General features: G+C 40.4%; 1 long non-coding RNA gene across 2 annotated transcripts; it reads left to right on the top strand.

The window, feature by feature from the left end:
* The first annotated feature begins 7,848 nt into the window (after nucleotides 1-7,848).
* On the top strand, nucleotides 7,849-22,453 carry LOC140195976 (uncharacterized). 2 transcript variants are annotated; one of them, XR_011885585.1, is made up of 3 exons: nucleotides 7,849-7,957; nucleotides 9,472-9,609; nucleotides 20,847-22,453. It is a non-coding gene; the product is annotated as an uncharacterized lncRNA (long non-coding RNA). The 2 variants fall into 2 exon arrangements; XR_011885586.1 differs by lacking the exon at nucleotides 20,847-22,453 and adding an exon at nucleotides 13,077-13,221.
* Nucleotides 22,454-24,979: the final 2,526 nt, after the last annotated feature.

A 24,979-nucleotide genomic window follows, 5' to 3' on the forward strand; every position in this document is an offset into this window, starting at 1 on the left:
AACCAATGTATACAAAATAATGTTTGATGAGCTTCCAATAGTAAGTATGACCTAGTACTAGAATGGCCTGTTTTAAGGCTCATCAAAACTAAACAGGAATCTGGACAAATTATACCTTTGCAAGGACAAATTTCCTCCACCCACTTAAAGACCAAAATGATGGCCACCCATTCTGATGTATATACTGATAAATGGTTAGGAAGACGTTTCTTTATTGTTACCTATAATTCAGGCATAAAAACAGCCACACACATTCCCTGTTAAATTATCTCTTGAACCATCTATAAATGGTCAACAAAAATTTTCGTGTAGCACCACAAGAATACCCACATAGACACCTGAGAATATTTAATGCTCCTTTACATTTATCAACTATTTTACTGATATGGTGCTTCCATGACCCCTCGCTCAATTACTCTGTATCTGTGACAAACATCAAAGACATCTAGAACCATTTTATAAATTAACCAGCTAGTTTCCTACACATTCCTACCAATGGTCTCCGTGAAGACCATTCCTCCTACTCTTTCCAGCTTACCTGCCTGCAGATTGAAACAGCTTCAGCATTGAACATATTGCTTCATTTTCAATAGCATCTGTCGCTCTTTATGAAATGGTATAACCTGAGCAAGTATAGTGAAAGATTTATAGTGAAAGAAGTAAGAGCAGCCATTGGAAAGTTAAAAACTGGCAAAGCCTGTGGTGTAGATGGTATTACAGCCGAAATGTTGAAGTGCCTTGGCAACTCGGAGGTTGAAGAGATAATGAGGCGTTGCAATACAATCTACTCAACAGAAAGGTGGCCAACAGATTTTGTGGTGCCAGAGTTTGTCATGATCCCAAATAAAAGTAAGAGCACGAAATGCTCAGACTTTAGAACTATAAGTCTTATAAGACATGCCTCCAAGATTTTGTTATTAATACTTCTAAGCAGAATAAAAAGGACAGTTCTTAATGAAATTAATGAGTGTCAGAGCAGATTTATACTGGGTAAGGGTACCCGTGAAGGGATTTTCAATTTACGAATGATTGTGGAACGAGGCCTAGAAAAAAAAAGACATTTACATGTGCTTCCTGGATTATGAAAAAGCTTTTGACCAAGTCAATCATGAACAGCTGGATAATTGCCTGAACTCATTGGGGCTGGATGGGAAAGATGTTCAACTGATTGTGAGCCAGTACTGGCATAAGAGGGCAGTAATAAGAACTAGTGGTGGGAATTCACCGGAAGTTGAGATCCAAAAAGGGGTTCGCCAGGGCTACATTATCTCCCCTTTATTATTTAACATTTACTCAGAGGTAATCTCCAGGGTCTTGAACGATGAAGCTGGTGTCCAAATTGGTGGAGTGACGGTGAACAACTTGAGGTATGCAGATGATTCAGTGTTGTTAGCCAAGACTGAGGATGAGTTACTCAGAATAGTAGATAAGATAAATGCTAAAGATGAATGATTTGGAATGAAAACAAATGCTGCAAAGACGAAGATGATGGTAGTATCACGGAAGAACGAAGTCCCCAAAATCTGTATCAAAATTAACAGCGTAGGCATAGAGCAAATCAAGAAGTTTGTGTACTTGGGACAGAAGGTCACAGAGGATAGGAAATGTGATACAGAAATTAGACGAAGAATTGAGATTGCAAGATCAATGTTCTGGAGCCTGAGTGACGTGCTGTGTGGCAAGAAGTTGGACTTTGGGCTGCGTTGTAGAATTTGGAAATGCTACGTCTGGAGCAGTCTGTTGCATGGAGTCGAATCGTGGACCTTATGCAAGGAAGCGCAACGACGACTGGAGGTATTTGAAATGTGGTGTTTAAGGAGAATGTAGAAAATTAGATGGGTGATGAAGGTCAGTAAAATGGAAGTGTTGAAGAGAGCGAGGAGAGAAAAGGAGTTGCTGAAGAATGTGCAGAAAAGGAAGCTGGAATATTCCGGGCACTTGTTAAGAGGTGGTGGACTGCAGAAATTGTTATTGGAAGGGATGACAGAAGGAAAGAGGGAAAGAGGAAGGCAGCGAACCACTTGGTACGATAATATGAGGCAATGGACTGGGTTGAGTTATGCTGAGGCCAGAAAAAGAGCGCAAGATCGAAGAAGATGGAAGTGCACAGCCGCCAACCCCGGATTCGGGACGGCACCCACTGACTGACTGATAACCTGAGCATGATTTACAAGAATGCCACCAGCAAACATTTACAAGAATGCCACTAGAAAGTAGTGGAATAACAAGTTTGATAGGAATTTCAGAGGCTGGAGATTCATAGATATTGTTGCAAATCATGCTTAATGGAAAAATAATTTGAAATATGATAGGAAAATTATAGCAGGTTAGAAATTAAGGATTTAAAAATCACCACCTCCACCTGCCAAAACCTGGCTGTGATCAAGGCAGCTAACAGTCTGTCTATGAATAGAGTATGTGAGAAATTTAAGACAGAGAATGGCCATGTCTGTAGACAAGGAGCAATAATTTAATATGCCACAGGTGAAGCCCAGCGACTATTTGCCAGCCATAAACTAAACAAAGTAAACAACTAAGTACTTCATTAATAACACTTTTTCTGGTAAACAATCACTGCAAACAATAGCCTGTAACTTCTCTTCTAGAAGCTGAGCTTTTGAACTGCCTAGCATTTTTGCAGTGGGAACTGAGGGCACTAGAGTGGGAAATGAGCCAATGTTTGGCCATTCCTGGAGCAGACTTGGAGACGATTCAATACAGCAGAGCTGAGGTGAGGCAGAGTAGAAGTGGAGCCCGGGCCCCAGAGCACAGAACGGCCTAAGATTTGATTGATTTCTGCACTGAGCCAAATTGGAAAGGTCAGGTTCAGGCCGAGTCTTGGCGATGGGGCCCAGGGCCCAGGCGCCAGGCCCCAGGCCCGAGGGCATAGAGAAGGGACAGGGCACAGGTCTGTGAGTGAGGAATGACCCATGGTTTGAATGATTAGAACGTCAGGCCAGATTGAAAACGTCGGAGTGCCAGGGCCGTAGGGAGGGACAGGCTGGTTTAGCTCGTTATTCCGCGAGGTTCACTCGTCTTTGCACTGAACTGAGGCTATGGCCTGCAACTAACGGGCTCATGACACATAAAATTCCGGGGGAATTCAGCAGGTCAGGCAGCATCGATGGAAGTGAATAAACAGTCAACGCTTTGGGCCAAGACCCTTCATCAGGACTGAAAGGGTCTCAACCTGAAACATTGACTGTTTATTCATTTGCCCGATCTGCTGAGTTTTTTCCGAATTTTGTGTGTTTTGCCTTGGATTTCCAGCATCTGCAGATTTTCTCATGTTTGTAACAGGCTCATGCATTTTCTCCAGTGATGCTTGGCAACATTTGTTTTTTTTTCTCTTTGCATATTAGGTGTACACTGGTTTTTTGTTTTAATGGGTTCCATTGAACTTTCTTTGTTTTGTGGCTGCTTGTAAGGAATTCAATCTTTGTTAATAACTGTACTTTGAATGTCCATACTGTTGTGTTCTTTACACGTACTGTGGGTTACTAAGAACAAACCATAATCTGGAAGAATTAAAACTAGAACGTTTATTTACAACAGCAAACAGCAAGCATGTCTTTAACATACAGTTTCTAGATCACTCTGTCATTTCTGCACATGCTCAGAACTCTGTCCAATCACGTTCTTACACGTCACACGTGATATCACCACACATACATACTTTGATAACTGTACTGTGATCTTTGAATGTCCAACATCATGCGTGTTTGTAGTAGGAACACAAATGAAATTGTGATTACAGTATTACCTTTAGGGGATGGCCATTGGCACTCAGTTTGGAAGGTGGTTGAAATTGGTGTTGAGCACAGTAGCTGGGTTAAGAAAACATCTTCAGTTAAATGTGTCGGCTCAATATCATTTAATTAAACTTTCTTACAACTGCTATAAACAGCTGGAAGGAAGCTGTTAATATGCTTTGCTAAATCTTGCTGTTAACCTCCAGGATGTCATTAGCTGTCTGATATAAAAACTGCAAATGCTGGAAAAAAAATCACCAGGCCAAGCAGCATGTATGCACAGAGAAACATTTAACTTTTCAGGTCAAAGATATTTTGTCAGAAGTGAGAAAGAGGAGAAACAAGCAAGTCTAGGTAGCAGAAAAGATGGTGGCAGGCAAAGAGTAGTACAAAGTGAATTTCTGTGACAGGTTGAAACACAGTGGCTGTTAAGGGGCTGTTAGGGTCCTTTTGTCTGTGTGGTGAATAGTTAAGATTGGAATGTCTAGGTTATATTGAGCATATAGTCTATTTTATTGGTAGATGCACAGCAGGATAGAATGTACAAAATAAAGAAAAAGGGAGAGAGTGAGGTGCTAGGCAAAATGACTTTTCCTAATACATACAGAAAGAGTGACTTATCTACAGCTAGAAAATTCAATTGAATTTTGTAGTCTGCAGTGTGTCCATCTGGAAGATGAGGTGTGTTGGTGTGTTCTTCCTGTGTTAGGCCGTATTGTCACAGTGAAGAAGGCCACAGGCGGAGAAGTCAGAATGGAAGTTTCTTGGAGAATTAAGGTGCAACCAACTTAAGGTGAAGCTTAGGGTCAGTTATTTGGTCTTTTAGTCACCCAATCTGTACTGTACTACAGTGGAAGCTACACTGTGAACATGATTGCATTACACTAGATTTGAGGAAGCAGTGAAATAAATTTCAAACTTAACTAGAAAGACTGTTCAGTTCTATGGCTGGAAGTTGAAGAGGTGAAAGAAGAAGTATTGTATGACTTTCTGTTGCATGGAATTGTCCCACATGATGATGGGGATAGAGAAGAGGACCAGGGACACATAAGTCCCTGAAAATCCTGAAAATAGAGTCGAAAGGATTACATGTCTGGCGGTGAATCCTGTGACTCAAATATCATATTTTTATGACCTATAGTAATTCCGTTGATAACCAGACTATCTGAAGTTTTAGTTTTCCAAAGTACTTGGATCAAGAACTGTTTCATGAAGAAATGATGTTGACCGTAATTATCACAGCAAAGCACACCACAAATGGCAGTGTGTTTAGTTACAGTGGCTTCTATTGGCTCAATAAAAGGTGCTACTGTCCTATTTAAATATATCTTTAATGATTGCAAGACCCTGTTGAACATTAAGAACTTAGAAGTACTGCAGGTCTACCCTATTAGTGAGTTGCTCGTTGGCAGAAAAAAATGAAGGAGCTGTGAATTGTTCTGCTGCCTAAGCTAAGGAGGTGTACAGTCTAGTAGTGAGTGACCGTCTTGGTCACTTTTCTTGTGATTGCAAGACCCTGTTCGACATTGTTAATGCGTAATGCTACAAGTTCAATTTACTGATTTATTGGCTGAGAGCGGGGCGGACGGTGGCGGGGGGGCTGTGTGGCCTTGGTCGTAGTGGGGACTAGGCCCCAAGCCAGGGTGTCACCTGTTTACAGCACCAGGAGACAGCCATCGAAGCCGGTGCACTCCACCGGGTCAGTGTGGTTGCAGAAGCCAGGCTGGAGTCAGTGCTGCCCCCCTCTGCCCCCCCCACCCCAGTGTTTGCTCAGCAGAAGTCAAGCTCTATTGTGGTCGACTGAAGAATTCTACAGCAGTCAATGGACTCAGGGCCTCAAGCCACGGTGTTGCCTGTTTACAGCCACCAGGAGAGACCAGGGGATGGTATGGCACAATGTCTGGGCTGGATTTGGTGCAGCAACCCATTGACCAACAGTGCCCCCCCCCCCCAGTGTTCGCTTGACAGAAGCCACCATCAAGGTAATCTTCAAAAGACAATGACTCAAAAAGGCAGTATCCATTATTAATGACCTCCAAGTACAAGGACATACTTCTCATTGATACCATCAGGAAGAAGGTACAGGAACCTAAAGACACACTCAGCATTTTAGAAACAGCTTCTACTCCTCCATCATCAAGTTTCTGAATGGTCCATAAACCCAAGGACACTACCTCAACATTTTGCTCTCTTTTGGCATTACTTGTTTATTTTTTGTACATGTTTATATATTGCTTATTGTAACATAATATTTTTATGTATTGAACTGTTCTGCTGCCACAAAACAACACATTCAATGACATAAACTTGATTCTGATTATGATAATCATTATCTCAGCACCCATTGTGGAAAACATTGGTATTCCTCTCAATTTGCTTTTGCATCTAGGTCTTCAACTTTTCAAGTAAATCAATATGTTATACCAAGGCTAATGTGAAGCAATAGACGATATCTGTTAGTTTGTGCACAGACTCTAATACCCTATTTCAAGAGATGGCCAAAATGTCCCTCCCTACGATAATTATTCCATGATATTCATGAACCAATTACAAATCAACACCTCATCTAACTCCTCCTTAATTACTTTTAAATATACTTCTTCTGAACTATTGTTACTACAGTATGTAACCTGTATTATTCATCACACATCTATAGATGTGTGACTTTCAGATGATACACTGAATCTTTGCAAACTTCTATGAAAGTAGAAGTTTCTTCATAATGACACTTATATGCTGGACCCAGGACATATCCACTGAAATGATAGTACCGAAGAATTTCAATGTGCTGACCCTCTCCACTTCTGATTCTCCCCAATGAGTACTGGCTCATGACTCTCTGGTTTCTTCCTCCTGAAGTTCATAATCAGCTCCTTTGTCTTGTTGATCTTGACTAAGCGTTTTTTTTGTTCTGGCACCACTCAGATTTCTAATACAGTCTTAATACGGCATTGTAGTGGTGCTTGGCCTCAGAGTCATTAATTATAAAGCGAGTAGAGCAGGGCTAAGCACACATCTGAAAGTCACACATCTATAAATGTGTGGTGGATAATATATGAATGGCTTGCATACCCTTTACCTTTCCCACCCACCTGGCTTCACCTATCACCTTCTAGCTAGTCCTCCCCTTCTCACAACTTTTTTATTTTAGCATCTTCTTTCCTTTCCAATCCAGAAGAAGGGTCTCAGCCCAAAGCATCAAAGGTTATTCATTTCCATAGATGCTGCCTGTCCTGCTGAGTTCCTCCAACATTCTGTGTGTGTTGCTCTGGATTTCCCTCCTGGCACTTACCCCTTGCAAGCACACCAAGTGCCTCACTTGCCCCTACACCTCCTCTAGCACTACCATTCAAGGCCCAGGTGAGGCGACACTTCACCTGTGAGTCTGTTGGGGGTCATAAACTGCATCCAGTGCTCCTACTGTAGCCTCCTGTATATTGGTGAAACCTGTCATAGATTGGGAGATGGCTTTGCTGAGCACCTACACTCCATCCACCAGAAAAAGCGGAATCTGCCAGTGGCCACCCATTTCAATTCTACTTCCCATTCCCATTCCGATGTGTCATTCCATGGCCTTCTCTACTGCCATGATGAGACCGCACCTTATATTTTGTCTGGATAACCTCCATCCTGATGGCATGAACATTTATTTCTCAAATTTCTGGTAATTGCACCCCACCCCCTTCACCATTCCCCATTCCAACTTCCCTCCCTCACATTATCTCCTCACCTGCCCATCACCTCTCTCTACTGCTCATCCTCCTTCACTTTTTTCTATGTCCTTCTGTCCTGTCCTATCAGAGTTCCCCTTTTCCAGCCCTTTATTGCTTTCCCAGCTCTTTACTTTACCCTTCCCCCTCTCCCAGTTTCACCCATCACCCACTGCCTTATACTTATTCCTCCCCTCCCCCCACCTTCTAATCTCTTTTTTTTCAGTCTTGATTGAGGGTCTGAACCAAAATGTCTGCTGTTTACTCTCTTTCATAGATGCTGCCTGGCCTGCTGAGTCCCTCCGGCATTTTGTGTGTATTGCTGGAATTTCCAGCATCCGCAGATTTTCTTTTGCTTGTAACCTCATTCCAACCTCAGCTATAGAGCTGTCGTAAGCAGACACTTGCATGTGCATCCACACCTGGGCCAGTGAGGCTCATCTTTTGGCCAAGCTTTCTAAACACAACAGCTGCCACTTGTAAAGACTAGACAGTGTAAGTTAAACTTCTAAATAATATCCCTCGTTTAGGTTCTGGTCATAAACAGGAGCCAGTCTTCAGTTCTTAAAATGTAAACCGGCATCTTTTATAAACCGACCGATGCTCCTGGTTATCTTAACTATACCTCCTGGGGGAGTCACGTGGGCACCAGGCAAGGTGGCCACACGTTAGCAGAGCTCCGACAACCCACCATGAAATTCTATTAATTAGAGCATATTTATCCCGCCTTCTCCGGATACAGCTGTCCCGCAGTTAGAAACTATTTGTTTTCTTCACTAAAAGTGCTAATAAAAACTTTGTGAGCTAACTCTGTACGATGTCAAAACCTTCTAAGAGCGCTACAACGAGCCGTGTGGCTACAAGACAGAGCCCACAATCCGAAGTTCAAGCCACACTAACGACACAGACAGACCAGTGCTCCAACATGGAAAATTTAGTGGCTGAGGTTAGTTGTATGAGTTCCACTCTATTTGTGGTGGCTGCTGATGTATCTACGATTAAGGAAACGACAACAGAGCTGAAGAACTCCATCAATGCCATTCAAGAGAGGCTGACAGAAGCTGAGGGCTGCCTCTCTAGTGTGGAGGACACCACTGTGCAACTGCTGGGTGCCAGCGAGCAGAATAATAAACACTTGGACCTGCTGTGGGACTGTGTCGAGGAGCTGGAGAACAGGAGCAGACACAACAATGTCAGGCTGATCGGTCTAAAGGAGGGTGCGGAAACGGGCGGTCTGATTAAGTGTGTGCAAAGAATCATGTCCAAAGGATTTGGCATCGAACTGAGTTTGAGATTGAGAGGGCATATCGGACCTCGGCTCCTAGGCCAGGCGAGAATCACCCTCCCAAGCTGGTCCTAATATGATTCTTGCACTTTTCGGCCAGAGAGAAAGTGCTGCAAGCAGCCAAAGCAAAGGGAGGAGTTGAGTGGGAGAGATGCAAATTTTCCTTCTTTCCAGAAACGTCCAGAGAATTGGCTGAAAAGCGGAGGGCATTTACTACAGCTCAGAAAATGCTGCAAAAAGTCAACGTGAGGTACACACTCCCTTATCCAGCAGTTCTACGCTTCACGTGGAAAGGAAAAAACAAGCTCTTTACTACTGCAGCAGAAGCAGAGAAATTCAATCAGGAAAACTGCGGCGCTGGCACTGACTGAGAGACAGGATATGAATCAAAGTAATAGGTGGAGACAACTTTTTAGGTATAACAAGGTGGGTGGGGAACTGGTTAAAGCAGTCTGATTAGGGCTAGGCTTATTAGCTGGCATGGCACTTTGCGGACCATATCATGTGTCTTTTTCTTTTCTGTTTCTTTGTGGAGTTTATCCTGCCTGTCTGTTTTTATTTGTTAGTTAATCTGGCAGGAATATAGCATTTCTATGTTTTTGGGATATGTTGGTTGTTTTCTTGTTGTTTGAGAGCGCAGCATTTGCAGTGTTTGTTGTTAATAATTAAGCATGGGGATGAAGTACAAGTTTTTTTTTGGAGTTTTCAATTTATTGCATTCCAGACTCAGCCATCCAGGTCAATGTACATTTTTGCACGTGTGCATGAAGTTTAGGACATGAAGATGGTAAATTTCATATCAAGGAACATTAATGGGTGTGGAAATCCAATGAAGAGGAAAAAGATTTTATCATACCTTAAGGTAAACAAATTGATGTTGCATTTGTCCAGGAAACACATTTTAAAGATTTTGAAGCACTGAAATTTAGAAGAGATTGGGTGGGCCAAGTATTCTATTCATCATTTAATAGAAAACAAAATGGGACAATAATTTTAGTTAACAAAAAATTTAGTTTTGTATTGCTTGGGGAATTTAAAGACAAGAAAGGCACGATAATTTGTATAGATGCACTTATTAATGGGGTGAAAATAGTACTCTGTAACATATATGCACCCAAATAAGGAAGATCCAGACTTTCTTAACAAGGTGAATGAAATTTTAGGTACCAAGAAAGGAAAAATAATTTTAGCAGGAGACTTTAACCAAGTAATGGACCCTGTTATTAATAAAAGCAAATTTCAGAAATCACCAGTACCTAGGGACAGGGCTGCCTTACATCAACTTATTGAGGATATCGGTCCGGTGGATATATGGCAATTGGTGAATCCATCCGGAAAAGAATATACATTTTTCTCTCATCAACTTAAATCCTACTCTAGAATAGATTTTTTTTAATATTCAACTCCATTGTAGAACAGGTGATAGACAGTAAAACTGGCCCAGTAGCATTATCAGACCATGAACCAGATGAAATTCAAATTGATTTAAGTACTGAAAGGGGAAGGAGGGGTAGATGGCGAATGAATACTATACTGTTAAAAGATGAGGATTTTAGTGATAAGTTGGTTGAGGATCTGACTTCGTTTTTTGAATTGAATGTAGGGATCACAGTAAAGCGATCCTCAGTATGGGAGGCATCCAAGGTATATAAAGAGGAAGATTAATAGCACAAACATCTAAAAGGAAGAAAGAAAGTACAGAGCAAATAAAAAATCTGGAAGCAGAAATAACCACATTGGAAAAGGTCTTATCAAGACAATATACCGATGACTTATACAAAGATCTGTGCAATTTGAAATTACAGCTAAATAATATATATATATAACAAAGAAGCAGAATATTCATTATTTAGATTAAAAACAAGTTTCTACGAAGGTGGTGATAAAGCTGGTAAGCTGCTGGCACGATATTTAAAGCAGCAGAATATGAACAGTGTCATACCTGTAATTAAGAAAAGGGATACATTAGTGTCATCATCTAAAGAAATAACCAGTCTTTCAACAGTTCTATGACCATTTATATGCATCACCATTTAACCACGACCAGAAGGAGCTGAATCAGTTTTCTGCTAACATAAAATTGCCTACATTATCCCCACAACAAGCTGAGTCCTTGGATGCCCCAATTACTGAGGATGAGGTCAGACGGGCTATTGCGGCTATGAAAATGGGGAAACCTCCAGGTATGGATGGCTTCCTGTTGAATATTATAAAATATTTCAGGACATATTCACTCCTATTCTAACAAAAATCTATTCAGAAGCATTTAATTTGGAATCTTTACCTAATACATTTACTGAAGCATTAATATCGTTGATCCCAAAAAAAGACAGGGATGCAATAGATCCTTCCAATTATAGGCCTATAAGTTTAATTAATGTGGACTGAAAGATACTGACTAAAATACTGGCTTCACGATTAGAGATCTGTAATTAATACTGACCAGGTTGGCTTCATTAAAGGCAGATCCCCAACTGACAATTTAAGGAGATCACTGCATTTTAACATGGCTGAACTCCTCAAGTAGTATCCCAGTTACTGCCATCTCCCTAGATGCCGAAAAGGCCTTTGACAGGGTTGAGTGGAGATTTTTAACCACAGCCTTGTCATTCTTTGGGTTTGGCTCTATCTTTAAATCATGGATTAGAATTTTGTATAAAAACCTTAAGGCTGCAGTTGTTACAGATGGTATCATATCCCCATTTTTCGACATTTCAAGGAGTACACGCCAAGGCTGCCCCCCCCCCCCCCACTGTTATTTATGATTTTTTTGGAACCGTTGGCAATCATGATTAGAGCAGATCCAAATATTAGAGGGGTGAAGGGAGGCAGAAAGGAGCATAAGCTGATGCTATAAGCTGACGATATTTTATTACTGATTAGTGACCCTCCTAATTCCTTACCTCCACTAATGAAAACAATTCAATTATATTCTGAGGTATCTGGTTATAAAATCAACTGTAATAAATCTGAGGCTATGCCAATGTTAAAATTGTGTTATTCAAATTCAGTATCTCAGTTTAATTTCAGATGGGTGCCAGTTGGAATGAAGTATCTAGGGGTCAAACTCAGTCAGAATTTGGATGAAATAATCACTTTAAATTATGATCCATTATTGAGTAGGATAAGAAATAATCTGGATAAGTGGGGGGCACTGAGACTGTCACTCTGGGGTAAAGTCAATGTAGTTAAAATGGGCATAGCACCTCAGTTTAGCTATCTTTCTATGATGCTTCCTTTAAATATATCAGACTTGAACTACAAGCAATACAACAAAGTTATCAGTGAGAAGAAGATGGAATAAGAAGAAGCCCAGAATTAAATCAGTAAGATGTATCTGTCCAGGGACATGGGTGGGCTCAGTCTACCAGACGTCAGGGCATATAAATTATCCTGTGAAATGACCAAGTTAGCTAAACATTGGGACAGGGCTGATGTTGATTTAGATTGGGTAATTATAGAACGGAGCCTGGCTGCACCACACTCACCCCTTAACATCCTCTCACAACATGTGGAAAACAAGACTAATCTAAATCCTATACTATTTCACTCAAGGAGTGTGTGGAGTACAATTCATAAAGCCTGTAGAATGTCACATTTAAACCAGTTATACTCCTCGCTCTGGAGTAACCCTGAGATATGCATTGGGAAAAGAATGGTGTACTGGAAAGAATGGAAGATTAAAAGTGTAAAAACAATAGGTGATCTCTATGAGAATGGGATTTTATGTCATACATGGATTTGCAGAGGAAATATAACTCTGTAGATAAAGGGAATTTTTGGAAGTATTTACAAATAAGACATTGCATTAGTAGCATATTTAAGAACAGTGACCCACAAACTAACTCTTTAACTGAATACTTCACATTACCACAGGAAGCTTATAAAGCATCAGTGTTTTATAAAATGTTCAAGCACTCTGTAGGTGAATCATGTAGCAATCTCAAAGCAGCATGGCAGAAGGATCTTCGAAGCGATATTGAAGATAACAAGTGGTCAAATGTTTTATCAAATGTGGGTAGACATATTAGGGAAGCGAGAGGGAAATTTATCCAGTATAAGATAGTATACAGATATTACTGGACACCAAGTAGACTCTACAAAATGGGGATTGTTGATAATAATTTATGCTGGAAATGTAAAAATGAAGTGGGCACATATTTTCACATGAGTTGGGAGCATTCCATGGTTTGTCCATTTTGGTGTAAAGTTCTTGATTTGTTGGGGAGTTGGTCGGGTTCCATACTGCCCTTGTGCCCACGGCTTTGTCTCCTGGGTGATAGGACAATGATACCTAATGTAAACAATGACAAATTTACTATTTTAAAGGTGGGTCTCATCACAGTTGCAAGAATTATATTGCAAAACTGGAAAAAACACAGATGTCCCACTGTGGACTGAGGAAATGATTAAGATTTCACCATATGAACACATGTTGGGAAGAATTAACAGTGAGGAAAAAGTGCAAGACACGTGGGATCAATTTTGCTTGTATGTTAATTTAAACTTAAATTACAACTTCTTTCTGTCTCTAAGTTTTATTTGTTTTCCTGTCATGGGATGGCTGTGTAATTATGCTGTACTGTATGTGCTCTGTGATATGCTGTGCTGCTTTGTAAAATAAGACAAAATAATAATGCTATTCCCTGTTCTCAGTTTCTTCACCTCTGTCACATCTGTTCCCAGGATGCGGTTTTCCTTTCCAGGATGCCTGCAATGCACTCCTTCTTCATCAAACAGGATTTCCCTCCCTCCACTATTGACGTTGCTCAAACCCCCATCTGCCCAATTTCATGAACGTCCATGCTCACCCCATCTTCCCGCCGCCTTAACAGTGATAAAGTTCTCTTCTCCTTACCTACCACTCCATGAGCCTCTGCATCCAAAACATCATTCTTCACAACTTCTGCCATCTCCAAAGGGATCCTACCACTAAACGTTTCTTTACTTTCTACCCCCTTGCTTTCAGCAGTGATTGCTCGCTCCATGATTCCCTTGTCCATTCATCCCTCCCCATGAAACTCCCTTCCAGCATTTATCTCTGCAAGCGGCACCAGTTCACCTTCTCCCTAACCTCTATACTGGGCCCCAGTTGGTCTTTCCAGGTGAGGCAACATTTCACCTCTGAATCTGCTGGGGTTATTTATTTTGTCCGGTGCTCCCAATGTGGCCTCCTCTACATTGGTAAGATCTGTCATAAATTGGGCGGTGGCTTCATCAAGCACCTCTACTACAAAATTGTAACTTCCCAGTGGCCAAACAAATTTTATTCTGATTCCCATTGCCACATCTCGGGCCATGCCAAGGTGAAGGAGCAACACTTTATATTCTGACTGGGTAGCCTCCAACCTGATGGAATGAATATCGATTTCTCCTTCTGGTAAAAAAAAATTACCTCCATCTCCTCTCCTCTATTCCCCACTCTGCCTCCCACCTCTTCTCATATGCCTATCACTCCTTTCCTTTCTCCTATGGTCTACTCTCCTCTCCTATCAGACTGCTTCCTCTCCAGCCCTTTATCTTTCTAACCCACCTTGCTTCACCTATCGCCTTCTAGCTATCCTCCTTCCCCATTCCAACTGTTTTATTCTGGCATCTTCCCCCTTTTTTCCAGTTCTGATGAAGGATCTTGACCTGAAGTGTTGACAGTTTATTCATTTCCATAGCTGCTGCCTGACCGCGCAGAATTCTCCAGAATTTTGCATATGTTGGTGTGTAAATGGGAAGCAATAATCAGCTTGAAGTTAAAACAAGCACTACAGAGCAGCTTTGCAAATAAGCTCTGCCCTAAAGACAGCAGGACATTGAGTCACTGCATCTGGTTTATTCCTGATCAAGATGTGCACTATAAGAGAATGAGTTATTTAATTTGGCTTATTTCAAAACATACAATGCTGGCTGACTTACTTAGTCCAAGGAAGCTTGGAGTTACCTTCACAAAATTAATTGTGGAAAGTTGGGAACCTAAGAAGCTTTTAGACCATTTTTGTGAAAACGGATATCTGAGGAAAAATCATATGGGTGTGAAGTAGTCCATGTGGCTGCAAAAGGATATAAATGTAGAGAGTAGTTTAGGATTATTAGGAATGGGGTAAAGGGCATCAAGGAACATGAAAGAAACGTAGAGTGAACTAAAATCTATTCCTCTGGTTTCAATTTTTGGATGGACAATTCATTCATCTGCATCATCTTCTTAGCTTATAGGAATTGTATCTGTGTTTTCTGAAGTCTTTTATATTTTACAAATGACTTGTAGTTTAAAAATAAGTTAAAAATCTTTGGTGAGTTTTAAATAAGTTTTAAGAATGTTGTTTGGATTTAAATGCATCTCACTGAAAATAAAGGAACTGTGTTTTAAAATACTTTGTTAGCTGGGAATATCATCTCCTTGGTAGCGAGAGGGGATCCACCACTCAAACAGTGGCTAAACATGCCATGGAGAATAAACAAAGGAGTAAACTAGTTTTTGAGTAGTTACAGTATAATCTTCCTTTATTGGAAGTACTTGTGGCTATTTACTGTATAAGATACGGCTTAAGGTCTTTGTTTGAGTTTAGAACTTCACGTTCAGCAAACCCAATACCACCACACACATTCGTCCACCCAATACATCCACACACATGTACATACCGACACATAGCACCCATCCCCTCCCAAAAATCACACATATACACTCTGTCCCCAGAATGTATTCACTAGAACTGAAAGTAGGATCAGTCTTGTGGGTAGGATTTCTGAAACAAAAATACTCTACCAAGCTTGCTTGCATTGCTTTAATAAAATCCTGTGAAAACATCCTGAAAACAGGGAAGCCCCTCTCAGTGAAGGTAGATATTGACAATACAATCCAAACCACTGCCCATGGACATCTGATGAAAAGAGCGTCATGACCACGGATTCTGGCGCTGGGTCTATGCATACTGGTGGGCTGCTGCATCAGCTTCAGCAATTGCACTCATGAATATGCCTGTTCCAGTTGATTTCTATTTCATTACGGCCGTATTTATTCCCTTCTTTTCATTGTAACCTTGTCGAGATGAGCAAATGCACAACAATGTTGTGCTCCCTGCTTACCTTTGTCCTTGCCTGAGAAAAGGACTACAGTTTCGCCTGGAAAGGAGAAGTATTTGTTTCATATTTAGATATTACTTTCAGCCATGGTGTTGGCATTTTTACTTTCAATTTGAGAGTTTTAGTTTACACTCCTGCTGATCTAGCATTTATTGTTTCCTTTTCCTTTAAAATTCTGCAAAGTTCATTAAAGCCAATTAACTGTTGACCTGCTTCAGTTTCTCTCTCTCTCCATATCCAAATGTACTAGCAAATAGTGTTTGTGAAAACTGCCCTTCTTATAAGGACACACATTGTGCTGAAGAGCTGCTGTCAGTGCCGATAAGCAAGTCACCTTCAGCACTTCTACAATGCCAACAATCCCATCAATGAGGATATACTGTAACTACTCTCCTTTAGTGCTGATGGGTAAGCCACACTAATTGAATCCCTGACCCCAAACTCCACAGGTGGGTAGAGCAAAAGGTCCAAGAATGTTCTGAAGCTTTGTGCAAACGTTGTAGCTAAAGTGGGAATCTATGGCACATAATTGCTCAGAAAGAAAGGGGTTAAAAGCCTCAAATCTGTTCATTGGGGAGTGAAATGTATTTCACCTTTCAGTAATAATTGAGTAATACTGCTAAATAAATTGTTTAAGTATTATTTGTTTGCATATTTCATTGGGGGGTTATATGTATGAAATATATGAATCGTAAATTTCATTACACCGACATGTTATACGTGAACACCTCACTAAAGCAAAATTAAGTACACATGTATTCTGGGCTCCCATGCTTTTCTTTCAATAGGTTTTGTAACTTCAAAATATAAACAATGGTGACCAGGAAGTTGTGAAATGAGCCTGAGATGACTACCTACTTGATGAAGCACAGCACTTTTTTCTCTTCGCAAGGGGAGAGAAACATTAGAGTTTTAAAAAAAACAGCATATCACGTGTTTCTTCGGAAGGGGAGAGAGATGGTTGAGTCTTAAAAATTCAGAAAATGGACAAAATTTACAAGCAACCCAAATGGCCACAGTTTTACAAAACAATGAGTACCGGGTGATGATAATAATAATAAAAAGCAGGAACGGCTGGCTACATCAGAAAGAAAGAAGTGTTTGATTGCACAACAGATAACTGGGTGAGGTACACTGATATAACTGAGTAGTATTTTGAAGCAATTGAAATAGCCAATGAGAAATGACTATCTGTATTGCTGAGTGCAATAGGTAGAAAAGCATACGGTTTGCTTAGATTAACTGCTCCAGTCAAACCAGCAAAAATATATTGTGAATATAATGCAGGAACATTTGGAATGAAAAACACCGTTGCTTGCAGAATACTTCAGGTTTCATAAGTGGAATCAAAAGGAAGGTGAATCCATTTCAGTTTACTTGGCTGCACTGAAGAAATTGTCTGATCATTGTCAGTCCAGTGATGGTAAGTTTAATGATGCACTGAGATACTGTTTATTTTGTGTAATCTTAAAACATTCAAAAATAGCTCTTAACTGAAGCACAACTCGCATTTAAAAGAGCAGTTGAAATCACTGTATCAATGGAAACAGCAGCCAGAGACACAATTGAGTTGCAGTCAGAAATGAAAGTGGATGTGAACAAAATTGCAATGTCTAAACTGAGACCTGCCTGGCTGAACAAATTGTGTTAATGTTGTGGCAGGGTCTCACATACACCAGATCAAAGTAGGTTTAGAGAAGAAACCTGAAGAAAATGCCACTAAGTAGGACATAATCAAAGAGCATGCTGGGTAGATAAGTATAAATAGACTGCACAGGGAAGAGAACAAGATAAAAAGTCAAGTTGCATTTTCAAAAAGAACACTAATCTGCATGCTGATGAAAATTATGATAATAATGAGAGTGACACAGCACTGTGTAGCCTGATGATTTACAATGTGAAAACTAACAATAGAAAAGCAATATGGTTTACGCCTGAAGTGAATGGCAAAATAATTAAAATAGAATTGGACACTGGCTCAGCTATCTCAGACATTTTATAAAATGAGTTTGAACTGCATTTAAAAACTACTGAACTGAAGCCTGAAGATATCCAACTAAGAACTTATACTGGAGAAAAGATAAGTCCTATGGGAATTATATTTGTAACAGTGAAAAAAAACAACAAGCCACTTTGAGTTTGTATGTGGGAAAAGAAATGAAAGGACCAGGACTATGACTGGCTGAGACAACTGCAACTTGATTGGAGATTTATCCACAATTTGCATGCCACATCCCCTGCAACAAGGTCAACTAAAAGCAAATTAAAGTGATGATGCCACAGCAGTGCTCAAGAAAAGAATAGTGTTAAATCAAAATGCCACAGCTAAGTCTTGCAAAACCCATCCAGTTCCTTCTACCATCTGTGTTATAGTAGCCAGTGAGCTGAATTGAATCGAGGAGGAAGGAATTCTTTCCAAGGTTGTATGGAGCCTATTGCAATGCCAGTGCTCCCAGTACCCAAAAAGAAAGGGTCAGTCAGGATCTGTGGTGATCTTAAATTCATCATCAACCCTGTGCTGGAAGTTGATCAATACCCTCTGCCCAAGATGGAGAATATCTTTGCAAACCTTTCTGGATGGATACACTTAAGCAAATTAGATTTAGCTGAGCCCTACTTATAGAGGGAGATAGAAGAGTCCAAAATGTTTCTCACCATAAATAGCTACAACAGGCTTTAACGTTGTAATAAGAGTATTTTGGGGTAGCACACCTGCATCTGGTGCTGCAAGCCTCCCCAGGTACTCAGTGTTACCTGGGTGACATCATTATTACTGGAGAGGATGATAAGGAACATCTCCAAGATTTCAAGATAGTGTTAAAGAGATTAGAATATTATGGGCTCATTGCACAATGTGACAAATGTGAATTCTTTAAACTAAGCATCACTGACTGTGATCACACTATTGACACACAAGGATTACACAAGTGTGCTGAGAAAATTCAAGCAACTGTGGATGACTCAAGGCCAAAGGGTGTGTCATGGTTGTGGCCTTTTTAGGATTTGTAAATTACTATGACAAGTTCTTACCAAACCTGGCTACTGGGCTCCGTCCCTTGAACTCATTACTATAGATTGGGAAGTAATGGTAACGGACAAAGCAGTGTGAGGTGACTTTCCAAAAGGCAGAGGCAAACGGTTAGACACTGTACTCACACATTATGATCCACATCATCCAGTAAAGCCTTATGGTATACATGCAGTCATGTCGCATGTTATGATTAATGGAAGTGAATGCCCCATCGCCTTTGCATCATCTTACAGAGAAAAATTGCACATAGATTGACAGAGGGTCTTGAGTGCAGTTTGGTGTACAACATTTCAACCAGTAATGTTATGGGAAAGATGAGGAGTAGATTTAAAAGGTGGGGGGAGGGGAGGGTGAAATACAAGGTTATAGGTGAAACCGGGAAGGCGGGGTGAAGTAAAGAGTTGGGAAGTAGATTAGTGAAAGGGATACAGGGCTGGAGAAGGGGGAATCTAATAGGAGAGGACAAATGGCCACAAAAGAAAGAAAAGGGGGAAGGAGCACCAGAGGGAGGAGACAGGCAGGCAAAGAGATAAGGTGAGAGATAGAAAAGAGGATGGGATATGGTGAAGGGGGGAGGCATTACTGGAAGTTTGAGAAATCGACATTCATGTCATCAGGCTGGAGGCTACCCAGACAGAATATAAGGTGTTGTTCCTCCAACGTGAGTGTGGTCTCATTGCGACAGTAGAGGAGGCCATAGATTGACATATCAGAATGGAAACGGGAAATGGAATTAAAATGGGTGGCCGCTGGGCGATCTTCTGGCTGATGGAGCATAGGTGCTCGGCAAAGGAGTCTCCCAATCTATGTCAGGTCTCACTGATATATAGGAAGTCACACCGGCAGCACCAGACACAGTACCTGGAAAGGAAGTCCTAAAAAGAAGTTTAAAGACTTAGGTTGAACTTCAACGAATTAAGAATTTATATAAATTGCAACCATATGATGGCATTCAAATTTAATTTCCATGCCAACAACTCAGCAAATAAACCAGTTGATACGGCAAGTTGAAGATCGTATAGGAGAGGATAAACGGGACTTATCAGCTGGTTGGGAAGTAATTAAGGCATGGTTGGAGGGACAAGCCCGAAACAGATTGATTGCAAGAAAGTGGTTGATTGGAAACAAAAGCCTTCAGAGGATCTTTCTGAATATGAAGACGGCTATAGGACAGTTTGGCTCAGTTACTCAGGAGTTCAAGAAATAAACAAAAGATAATAGCAGAAATGCTATATGTGGCCTTCTCAAGTTGGCTTTCATGGATGGCTTGAAAGCCAATGTTGCCAAAATGGTAAAGCTAACAAAAGCAAATTAGAGTTGGACTGCTGTTTCCAATAGTGGGCTGGTACAAGCTGCCAAAGAAGTGGCGCAGATATCGATATCCGAATAAGATTGGTACAGGCAGGTCAATGGTCTCCATCTGCTAACCAATAGAACAAGCAGATTACATATGCAAATTATGTGGTAGAAGAGGACATTGGACTAGTTCTTGTTGGTATAAGAAATCAACTTCACCACAAGATCAACAACAACCTTAACAGCAGGCTCAATCCCCTACCTCACAAGGGAAGGAAAGCATTGATCGGACATCACAACTTCAGGTACAATTGCAGATGTAATGGAAACAAGGTCAAATTTGCAAAAATGACTAGGCCTACAGCCTCTGACTGCAGTGCAAGAGCAAACATTGGATGACTTATATGCACTGTTGTCAGTGGACATGGAAGACCATGATGCCAAGAAAATGTAAATTATCATAAAGAAATGTCTCTGTTGAACTCAGATCTGATTTTGTACACTGATGGCTCCTCAACTATTGAGAGAGGAATTTGAATGGTTGTTTGGGCTGCTGTCACAAAAAAATGAAGTGATAGCCTCAGGAAAGTTGGCTCCTGATACCTCTGCACAAAAGGCAGAACAGAAAGCTTTGATTGAAACTTGTAAGTAGCAGAAAAAAGATCAGCTAATATGTACATGAATTTTCAATATGTTTTCAGAGCCGTCATGACTTCAGAAACTTATGGGAACTCCAATCAAGAACGGTGAACTAGAACAAGAACTTGTCGAAGTCATACAACTACCATCAGAAGTTGCAGAATTAAGAGGTAAAGGTGCCTCTAAATGACCACAATGGAAAGCCGTGGAAATTTGCAGACAAAACTGTAAAAAGATTAATGAAAGAAAGAATAAAGAAAATTGAAAGTACAGAAGAAAAGGAGATGAACATTCAAGCTATTCAAGAAATGCAGGATCAGAGCTCAAATGGAGAAACTTGTGGGTTATTAAATGACAATGGACTATGGAGATACAGCACTAGACAATGACTGGTAGCCCCAGATGAGCTGCTTTCGTACCTGGCACAGCAGATACACTCCCTAGGACACATTGGAAAACAAAAGATAGTGAACAGATTTTCCCAATAGTGGTGGGATCCAAAATTGAGGAGGCAAGCTTGACAAACAATTGAGAGATGTATGACATGCTAGAAAACAAACACCAGATCAACAGAGAAGCTACCTCAACTATGTACTCGTGATCCACATGGTCCATTTTTATATTTACAAGTGGACTGCATTTCTTTACGGAAATGCCAAGGATATTCAGACGTATTAGTATTAATGGACAAACTTTCAAGATGGGTGGAAACCATCCCACAAGAAAAGCTACTGACACACACACACACACACACACACACAAATGCAGAAACCAAAACAGGACTATATCCCTAGGTGGGGTTTGCCATGTCGCATTGACTCTGACCAAGGAATACATCTCATTGGAGATGTTTGTCAAGGATTATGCCGAATGAGAAACATCGAATGGTCTTTTCATTTTCCATGTCATCCAGAGTCATTAGGACATGTTGAAAGAGTGAATGACATCATCAAACAACAGCTGACCAAATGCCATGAGAAAGGCATACCATAGCCTACAGCTCTTCCTTTGGTTTTATGCAGCACCAGGGCAACCACAAGCAAGAAAACAAAATTTAATCCGCTGCCAGGAGCTCTCGATCTCAGGGAGGCTGATTATTGTGCAAAACTAACACAAGCTGTTCAGTCTGCTTCTCAACAGCTTTCTGCTGCTTGCAGTAGTCCATTGGAAGGAGGACACAACTTGATTCCTGCCGAGTGGGAACTGATCAAGAAACCACATAAGGGACCCCTGGGAATTTGGTGGGAGGTCTTTACCAAGTTCTGTTAAGGTAGAAGGTAAAAGGAAGTGGATACACAACAGCCACTGCAAGCGAGTTGAAGTGCCTCCCGATTAAGTCAAGTACTGCGGGAAGATTTCAATTATGAATATAATTATTGGACATTATTATCAAAATCTACATGTTTTGTGTTTATTTAAAAACAATTACTCTGTAACATAGCTACTTCAAGATTTTCTGCCTCTGGGGAATCTTCAGATTTGATTCTGCCATGGTCCCTGATAAAATCAAAAGTGTGTTCTTTTGGAAACCTATTTTTTAATAACACATTTTATAAGATTTGTACGTTATAACAAACTCACGTATTGTTCATAGTATGCGTTAGTTCATCCCCATTTTAACAACATGATGGAATTGTTTTAATTATGTAGCCTATTACCGAGTTTAATCCTATCCAATGAATTTCTCATCTTATCAATAAAAGTGATGAATTTTTCAGAGGCGACATCATTTCTCAGCTCTTTATTTAGTTTGCTTAGTATGTCTGTACTTCAAGATAAACTGAAATCTTAGAATTATAACTGCCCTTCATTCTTGACTGCTGAAAGAACATTAAGCATCAGAGAATAGAGATCTAACAAGTTCTAAATTCAAACAAACCTTAAGCCCTATCCAATATACAGCACGTATAAAAAGTATTCACCCCCCTTCCCTTGGAGGCTTTCATGTTTTATTGTTTTACAACATTAAATCACAGCAGGTCAGAGAGAAGAATGAGAGGAGATCTTATAGAAATATATAAAATTCTGAAAGGGATAGATAAGATAGAGGCAGAAAAGTTGCACCCACTGGTAGGTGAGACTAGAACTAATGGTCATAGCGTCAAGATTCGGGGGAGTAGATCTAGGACAGAGATGAGGAGGAACTGCTTTTCTCAGAGTGGTGAATCTGTGGAATTCTCTGCCCAATGAAGCAGTGGAGGCTACCTCAGTAAATATATTTAAGACAAAGTTGGATACATTTTTGCATAGTAGGGGAATTAAGAGTTATGGGGAAAAGGCAGGTAGGTGGAGATGAGTCCATGGCCAGGTCAGCCATGATCTTATTGAATGGTGGAGCAGTCTCGACAGGCCAGATAGCCTACTCCTGCTCCTATTTCTTATGTTCTTATTTAATTTGGCTATTTTGACATCGATCAACAGAAAACGACTCTTTCATATCAATGTGAAAACAGATCTCTACAAAGTGATCTAAATTAGTTACAAATATATAATACAAAATAATTGATTGCATAAGTATTCACTTCCTTCACGTCAGTATTCAGTAAATGCACCTTTGGCAGCAATTACAGTTGAGTCTATGTGGATAGGTCTCTATCAGCTTTGCACATCTGGACACTGCAATTTCTCTCCGTTCTACTTTACAAAACTGCTTAAACTCTGTCAGATTGCATGGAAATTGTGAGTGAACAGCCCTTTTCAAGTCCACCCATAAATTCTCAATTGGATTGAGATCTGGACTCTGACTTGCCACTCCAGGACATTAACTTTGCTGTTTTAAAGCCATTCCTGTATAGCTTTGGCTTTATGCTTGGGGTCATTGTCTTTGTGGAAAACAATTCTTCTCCCAAGTCACAGTTCTCTTGCAGAGTGCATCAGGATTTCCCTGTATTTTGCTGCATTCATTTTACCCTCTACCTCCATAAGCCTTGCAGGGCCTGCTACTGTGAAGCATCCCGGCAGCATGATGCAGACACCATCATGCTTCACAGTAGGGATGGTGCGTTTTTGATGTGCGGTGTTTGTCTTACGCCAAACATAATGTTTAGTCTGATGGCCAAAAAGCACAATTTCAGTTTCATCAGATCAGAGAATCTTCTTCCATCTGACTTCAGAGTCTCCCACAAGCCTTCTGGCAAATTCTAGCCAAGATTTCATGCGTTGTTTTTCAACAGTGGCTTTCTCTTTGCCACTCTCCCATAAAGCTGTAATGTGTGAAGCACCCAGGCAACAGTTGTTGTATGCACAGTCAATCCCATCTCAGTTTGTAACTCCTCCAGAATTGTCACAGGTCTCTTGGTGGCCTCCCTAACTAGTCCCCTCCTTGTACGGTCACTCAGCTTTTGAGGACAGCCTGCTCTAGGCAGATTTACAGCTGTGCCATATTCTTTCCATTTCTTGATGATTGACTTAACTGAACTCCAAGGGATATTCAGTGACTTGGAAATTTTCTTGTATCTATCTCCTGGCTTATGCTTTTTGATAATCTTTTCATGTTGCTTGGAGTGTTCTTTTGTTGTCATGGTGTAGTTTTTGCCAGGATACTGACTTGCCAGTAGTTGGACCTTCCGGATACAGATGTATTTTTATTATAATCAATTGAAACACCTTGCCTGCACACAGGTCTACAAAAACAGATCTCCACTTAACTAATTATGTGATTTTTAAAACCAATCGGCTGCACCAGTGATGATTTGGTGCGTCATATTAAGGGGGGGGGGGTGAATACTTATGCAATCAATTATTTTGTGTTTTATATTTATAATTAATTTAGATCACCCAGTAGTGATCTGTTTTCACTTTGACACGAGTCCTTTGTTAATCGGTGTCAAAAAAGCCAAATGAAATCCACTGTGATTCAATGTTGTAAAACAATAATATGTGAAAACTTCCAAGGGATAAATACTTTTTATTGGTACTGTAAATAGCCATGGGTATTCTCACGAAAAGAAAGATTATACTGTAACTACTTAATCTTCAAAGGCTAGTTTACTTCCCTGTTTATTCTGTACTGTGAGGTATTGGTTAGCTGCGAATACCCACTATTGACCACTGGGTCCATCTCCCTACCAAGGAGAAGATACTTCCAGCTAACAAAGTAGCTTAAAACATAGTTCACTTACTTTCAGTGATACACGATTAAATCCCAACAACACTCTTAAATCACCTTTTAAACTCACAGATGATTTCTATTTTA

The sequence above is a fragment of the Mobula birostris genome, chromosome 4, assembly GCF_030028105.1.
Source record: "Mobula birostris isolate sMobBir1 chromosome 4, sMobBir1.hap1, whole genome shotgun sequence".
NCBI classification, from domain to species: domain Eukaryota; kingdom Metazoa; phylum Chordata; class Chondrichthyes; order Myliobatiformes; family Myliobatidae; genus Mobula; species Mobula birostris.